The 6,072-nt window shown below is 41.8% G+C and overlaps 1 protein-coding gene and 1 pseudogene across 1 annotated transcript in view; one reads left to right on the forward strand and one right to left on the reverse strand.

Annotated features, from left to right (window-relative positions):
• Nucleotides 1-1,546: 1,546 nt before the first annotated feature.
• The window catches only part of LOC103078050 (CD59 glycoprotein pseudogene), a 9,272-nt pseudogene continuing 4,746 nt past the window's right edge, over nt 1,547-6,072 (reverse strand).
• The window catches only part of CGA (glycoprotein hormones, alpha polypeptide), a 16,091-nt gene continuing 14,938 nt past the window's right edge, over nt 4,920-6,072 (forward strand). The window contains exon 1 of the mRNA XM_007467315.1: nt 4,920-5,019. The gene's annotated coding sequence lies outside the window, so the exon portion shown is untranslated. The remainder of the gene's footprint in view (nt 5,020-6,072) is intronic.

Genomic DNA, 6,072 nt, shown 5'->3' on the forward strand with positions numbered 1-6,072 from the left:
TGTGCATTTGATGAGATTTTATTTTCAGAAAGGCAGGATTCATTCTGGTTTGTCCAACAGATCACATAATCAGGTTTTATTTTTTTCTAATGTTAATCAAGAAATTCCACTTTCATCAGCAAAATACGGGCTATGCTGTCAAATACAGCCAAGATTGTAAGCATACAAATGGCATTAAGTCTACTGGATCTTAAATTATTCACCAGTATCCACAAGAAAAAGGCAAACCTTTGCCCTCCTGAAAAGGTATATCACTTTTTAGGAAACTGGTAGCGCTTCTGAAAGCCTCAGCATGCTAATAGCCCTTGCAAGTGTATTTTACACTGTCTGTGCTGACTCAGCTAGGAGCCAACAGGCTGGATGTCGGCAGGTAAAACACATCCCTGCAGACCTGTTACTGTTCATGATGACATTTGGAAATCTCAAATCGCAACCCCAAAGGCTCCTTCTGTTCCATTCATGCATTATACGTACACATATGAAGAGTTTTCCTACCAGTAGCATTTAAAATAAGCATAGCATAGGAATATCAGCTTGGTGCTTTGTGACTGCCTGGAGGGGTGGGATAGGGAGGGTGGGAGGGAGGGAGACACAAGAGGGAAGAGATATGGGAACATATGTATATGTATAACTGATTCACTTTGTTATAAAGCAGAAACTAACACACCATTGTAAAGCAATTATACCCCAATAAAGATGTTAAAAAATAATAATAAAGTAAAATAAAATAAGCACACGTAATAACTGCAAGTCACATGTAACATAGAATATTCAAATGTTTAGTTTTTAACTGTGTGTGACAAAGCTAAGACAGCCTACCGTTCCAATAAAAAAGGCGGGGAGTGGGAGGGACAGGTTTAACACACCATTAATTTATGCTACTGAGTTTTTCTAGTGAAAGACAGCAAAGCCAATCCAAAATTTAGGGACAGAGGAAAACTCAGATTTCAGCCTCTGGTACCTCTCTAAAGGCAAACCTTGTGCTTCCGTGCCCTGCCATCCAGAAAGCTTACCTCCTTCCCAGCCAGACAGCTTCTAGCTGAGAATATAACAGTCATTAAGAATCTCTGTCCCTGACAAGCCCACACCTGGAACATGCACCATGCCTATCTGGCAATACGGGGGCCATGAAAAGCGAGAAAAAAGCATGCCTTGTGAGAAAGACTGTTGAAAAGGAGCCCCCTGCCCCAGTCTCCAAAAAAGTACTGATCACATTAACTACATCCAAGGAACCAGAGGGAAATAACAGGATTGCAGAGAATCTACTCGAGCTGTCACTGCAAAGAGCAGAGTAAGAAGCATGCAACCTTCCTCAAATCACACGTGCTTCACTCAAACTTTTTCCCTCACACAGGTCTTCTCTGCTAACAGGACTGGTCTTCAGCATCTCTCTGAGTTCCTCTCTCTTATCTGAGTTGCTCAAGCTAGTTTTAGTCTTTCCCAACAGGATCCAGTTGGAAAATATAAAGCCTTTGGAATGCAGCCGCACAGGAAATAAGGCATATACAGAAATGGGAGATTTAGGAGAAGCCCTCCTGGTGTAGATTTAGAGACAAAAGCGCCAGACTGCCACCAGCAGCAGGATGCCCAGCAGAGCGGTTTTCCCTGATATACTCGTCCCATCACTTTTGTTACACAGGCTCTCCTGGCAGCAGCGGTACTGAAGCTCCTTCTCCCCTAAGGCTTTCACAATGGCTTCGAAACTGCAGCGGTCAAACATCCAACACTGGTAGTAAGTTTTGGGTGGCATGGCTTTAACGATGAAACAAGTATCTTGATTGTGTGAACAACTGACGACCGTAGTGCAGCCATTAGCTGGGTTAATACAGCTGTAGCTCCAGGCTGTGACCTACATGGCAGAGGACAGCCAGGATGAACAGGAGCCCGAGCGGGACGGACCCTCCTTTGCTTCCCGTTGTGACCGGCTACAGATTCTTATGGCTCCCGTCATCCGCTTCAGTGTGGCTACTCCTGCTACCGTACTATTTTAAAAGTATGGTTAGATCTGCATAATATATGGATATGGAAAAAACCACCAAGATACACTGTTAGATTTTAAAAGAAAAAGGAAGGTAGGACACTAAACAATGTGTATATTATGTTTCTGTTTGTATATAGCAAGACCCCAGAAAATGTGTTTATATACACAGATAATTTCTGGAAACATTAAGAAATTGTTAAAAATGGATACCTTTGGGAATGGGAGTGAGGATTTGGGGGTAGGAGGAAGACTTACTTTTCATTGGAAATACTCTTGTATTGCTTCAAAACTTAAAATCACGTAATATATCTTTGGAATTATATTTGGAATTTGGAATTATATGAAGCAAAAGCTACTTGAAAAAGCAAGCATTTTACATACCTCAGCTGTTCTTCTGATTACAGCATAATGTTTGTGATAATCATACTTTGCTATCAGAGAGATCAAATTATGTTTTATAAAACAAATCAACTAATCATATGAAACATTTACAAAGGTGGTTATTTCGAAAAAGAATTCAGTATGTAAATGACAAAACGTCATTAGGAAAAATCCATGCATTTAGCATAGCTGGTATGCACTTCACTGTGTCATACCGCTATGCAAAGATGTTCCCGACACCTCCTCTGTACCATGACATGCTTTCAGGACTTTGCCTAGTAAAGGTGGCTATTTGTCTTGTCATCCTGAAACCGTGTAACTCTGACTGGGACTTGAACCCACACACTGGGACTTGAACCCATGTTCTTTTAAGTGAGATCACACACCTGGTCTCAGGACTTAATGAAGCTCAGGTTCTTGAGGTCTCATCGCAGAAAGAATTCAGTGAGAGACAAAGTGATAGGTAAGAAGTGGATTTATTTAGAGAGAAACACACTCCACAGACAGAGCGTGGGCCATCTCAGAAGGCAAGAGCAGCCCCAGGGTATAGGGTTGTCAATTTTTATAGGGATGGGTAATTTCACAGGCTACTAAGTGGCAGGAGTATTCCAACTATTTTGGGGAAGGGGTGGGGGATTTCCACGAATTGGGCAACTGCCCACTCTTTGACCTTTATGGTCAGACTTGGAACTGTCATGGCTCCTGTGGGTGTGTCATTTAGCTTGCTGATGTGTTACAGTGAACATATACTGAGGCTTAAGGTCTAGTGGAAGTCGACTCATCTGTCTGCCATCTTGCACCTACTTGGTTCTAATCAGTTTATGTTGTGTCCTCAAACTAAGTCATTCTTTTTTTTTTTTTTTTTTTTTTTGCGGTACGTGGGCCTCTCACTGTTGTGGCCTCTCCCGCTGCGGAGCACAGGCTCCGGACGCACAGGCTCAGCGGCCATGGCTCACGGGCCTAGCCGCGCCCCGGCATGTGGGATCTTCCCGGACCGGGGCACGAACCTGCGTCCCCTGCATCGGCAGGCGGACTCTCAACCACTGCGCCACCAGGGAAGCCCTAGGTCATTCTTTAAAAGGTGGTGCCCTGCCCCCTTCCCTCCTGTTTCAATCGTGTAAGCAGATAAGTTATGGAGTCCCCAGAGAAAGAGAACCAGGAATGGCTTTCTTGACACAAGAGAAGTCATTTTGGCCTAAGCCGTTGTGTGATCTCAGGTGGGCAGGGTCAGGATGTTTCCCTGTGAGCTGAACAAAGGCACTTTAGTTTAACATTCAGGCAGAGGGGCAGGGTTCCCCAAGGCAGGCCATTATGTATGCTTATAGCTATAGACAGTATCCTTTTGGTGATTATAGTAACAAAAGCAACGGAAAACAAAGGTTAAAGTAAAAGAAACAGATCCAACATGGGGTCAGATTTTATTCTTCTCCGTTACAAAAACTCAAAAGGAGAGAGGAGACGCCAGTCCACTGTCCTACGAACCTCCCAGAATCCTTCTTGCTGAAATCCATCTTGAGCCATGCGTGTGCCATCAGGAAGGACCTTGAGTCAGAGTGATTGGCCAGAGACAACCTGGAACTAACCCCATTACCATAAAACCTGAGTCTGTGAGCCACATGGCAGAGCAGTTCTCCTGGGCTCCCTTATCCTGCTGCTCTCTGCCTGGGTGCCCCTTCCCAGTAAAGTCTCTTGCTTGTCAGCATGTGTGTCTCCTGGGACAATTCATTTTTGAGTGTTAGACAAGTGCTCACTCTTGGGCCCTGGAAGGGGTACCTCTTCCTTCAACGAATGGAGTCTTAAACTATTTTAGGATCACAACCCTAAAAGCAGGATAGACCCAGCCACAGCCATAGCCTGAAGTGCTTGGTGGGTTTTAGGAAGACAATGTACTGGGAATCTTGGAGCTAAGTGTTCCTCAGCTGGCAAGCCATAACATATGTAATTTCTGTTTAGGAAGAAACTGAGTTTTAGGAAGAAACTGAAGTGAAATGAGGGGGGAAAAGGCACAAATATTGAGAACCAATCAGTCCTTCTCAGCATTGCCTCATGCCTTCTCCATGCATCCTTATTAAAGCCAGATGCACATTTAATTTTAGAAAAGTCTAAATAGGTGTGTGTTTTATTTTTCTGTTTTCTACTGGAGTAATGTTGTAAGCTTAGAAATGCTCTATATCTAGCATCTGAAATTTACAGCTCTTCTGTTTTAAGTAAACATCAGGTACTTAGCTAATTAAATGTAATGCTTGTAGGATCCTGTTTATAGGAAAGTGTCAACTTTCAGGATGTTGTGTATAAGTCTTGATAAAATTATGTAGAAAATAACAGTGTACTCTTGTTTCATAGGCTGACCTTGCAGTCAACACCACCTGGAAATGGCTCAAAACAAAAAATGATAGAAGGGCTGAAACGAGATAAGATCAAATTGATGCCATGGTAATTACACAAAGTACCATTCAATCATTGGATGGAATTTACTGTTGATCCCTGGACTTAGATGCAGGTGGGAACATGCAGTTTTTATTACTCTGCTGGTATATAAGACAGGTGAGGACCTTATTAAGAGCAGTTACTGAGAAATCACAAGACGAAGCTAAAATCCCTCTTCAGATCCACAGTCAACTGCCCTGACCACATCCTGCAAAAAAATCCAGAGGAAGGTAACATGAATGAAATAATTTGGGGGATTTTAATTGAGGAGTAAAATATTTGAGAATACAAGGGAGCTGGTTGTGCATAAACCTTAGTAAGAAGACAGGCATTTACACATTCTCTTTTCAGCACTCATGATTGAATTGGGAGGAAGTCTGCAAAATTGTGGTCTGTGATCACAGGCTAAGATGTTATCTAACTGAAGCCAGAAACCAACTGTCTCCTGCTGTGATGTGTGAGTGCCTGTCAGTAACTAAAAAGTTTTCTCAAGAAATATTGGATGTCATTTGAAAGGCATTCTTTGGAGTGGCTTCCAGGGGTCAGGAAGAGAGGGAGGAGACATGTAAGTTGCTGGTATTGTTTTGTCATCAGTTTTTAAATGACGCATAACTACATCTTCAAACTGGTCAATGGTAAAGCAGCTCACCTGTTCAGCTGAGTGACCATAGCTTCTGATATTTTTTGAATAGACCCTCTTGGGTAGACTTGAATTGTAACACTGAAATCTCTTGAACAACATTGTTTCCTTTTTCTTCTTTCATAGAATGCCACAAAAATAAGAGTCGGTAGTATTTCTCACTATTACTGATGGACCTTGCAATTCTACATCACTTGGCTAAGTCTAATTGGTTTGTTCCACAGAGAGTTTCTAGAAATGTTTTCTAACTTTAGTTATATTTCTGTCAGTGCTGCTTGGAATGGCAGCTGGTTAGGAAATTAGGACTAGAAAATAAAAGTGCTCCTTTGTCCCTCCTTATTAATGTTGAGGATACAAGATTTGGGTACATGGAAGAATTATGAACTGACACTACATGGGTCCTCAGGAATACTGAAGCTCCATTTCACTTTCATGGGAACTTGTTTCCTAAGCTCTGCAATCCTCTCCTCAATCAAAAAAGAAGATGTTTTATATTAGAACAGAGGAATATTCTTAAGTTTCTGAAGATATCTTTTAAATAATTACTTAACACCAACTCAATTATTCAAAATATTGGTCACCCAAATTGATTGTAATACTTTGCTATAGTCTTGAATTATTTTTTTTTTTTTTTTTTTTTTTT

Source organism: Lipotes vexillifer, unplaced genomic scaffold (assembly GCF_000442215.2).
Source record: "Lipotes vexillifer unplaced genomic scaffold, Lipotes_vexillifer_v1.1 scaffold554, whole genome shotgun sequence".
Lineage (NCBI taxonomy): Eukaryota > Metazoa > Chordata > Mammalia > Artiodactyla > Lipotidae > Lipotes > Lipotes vexillifer.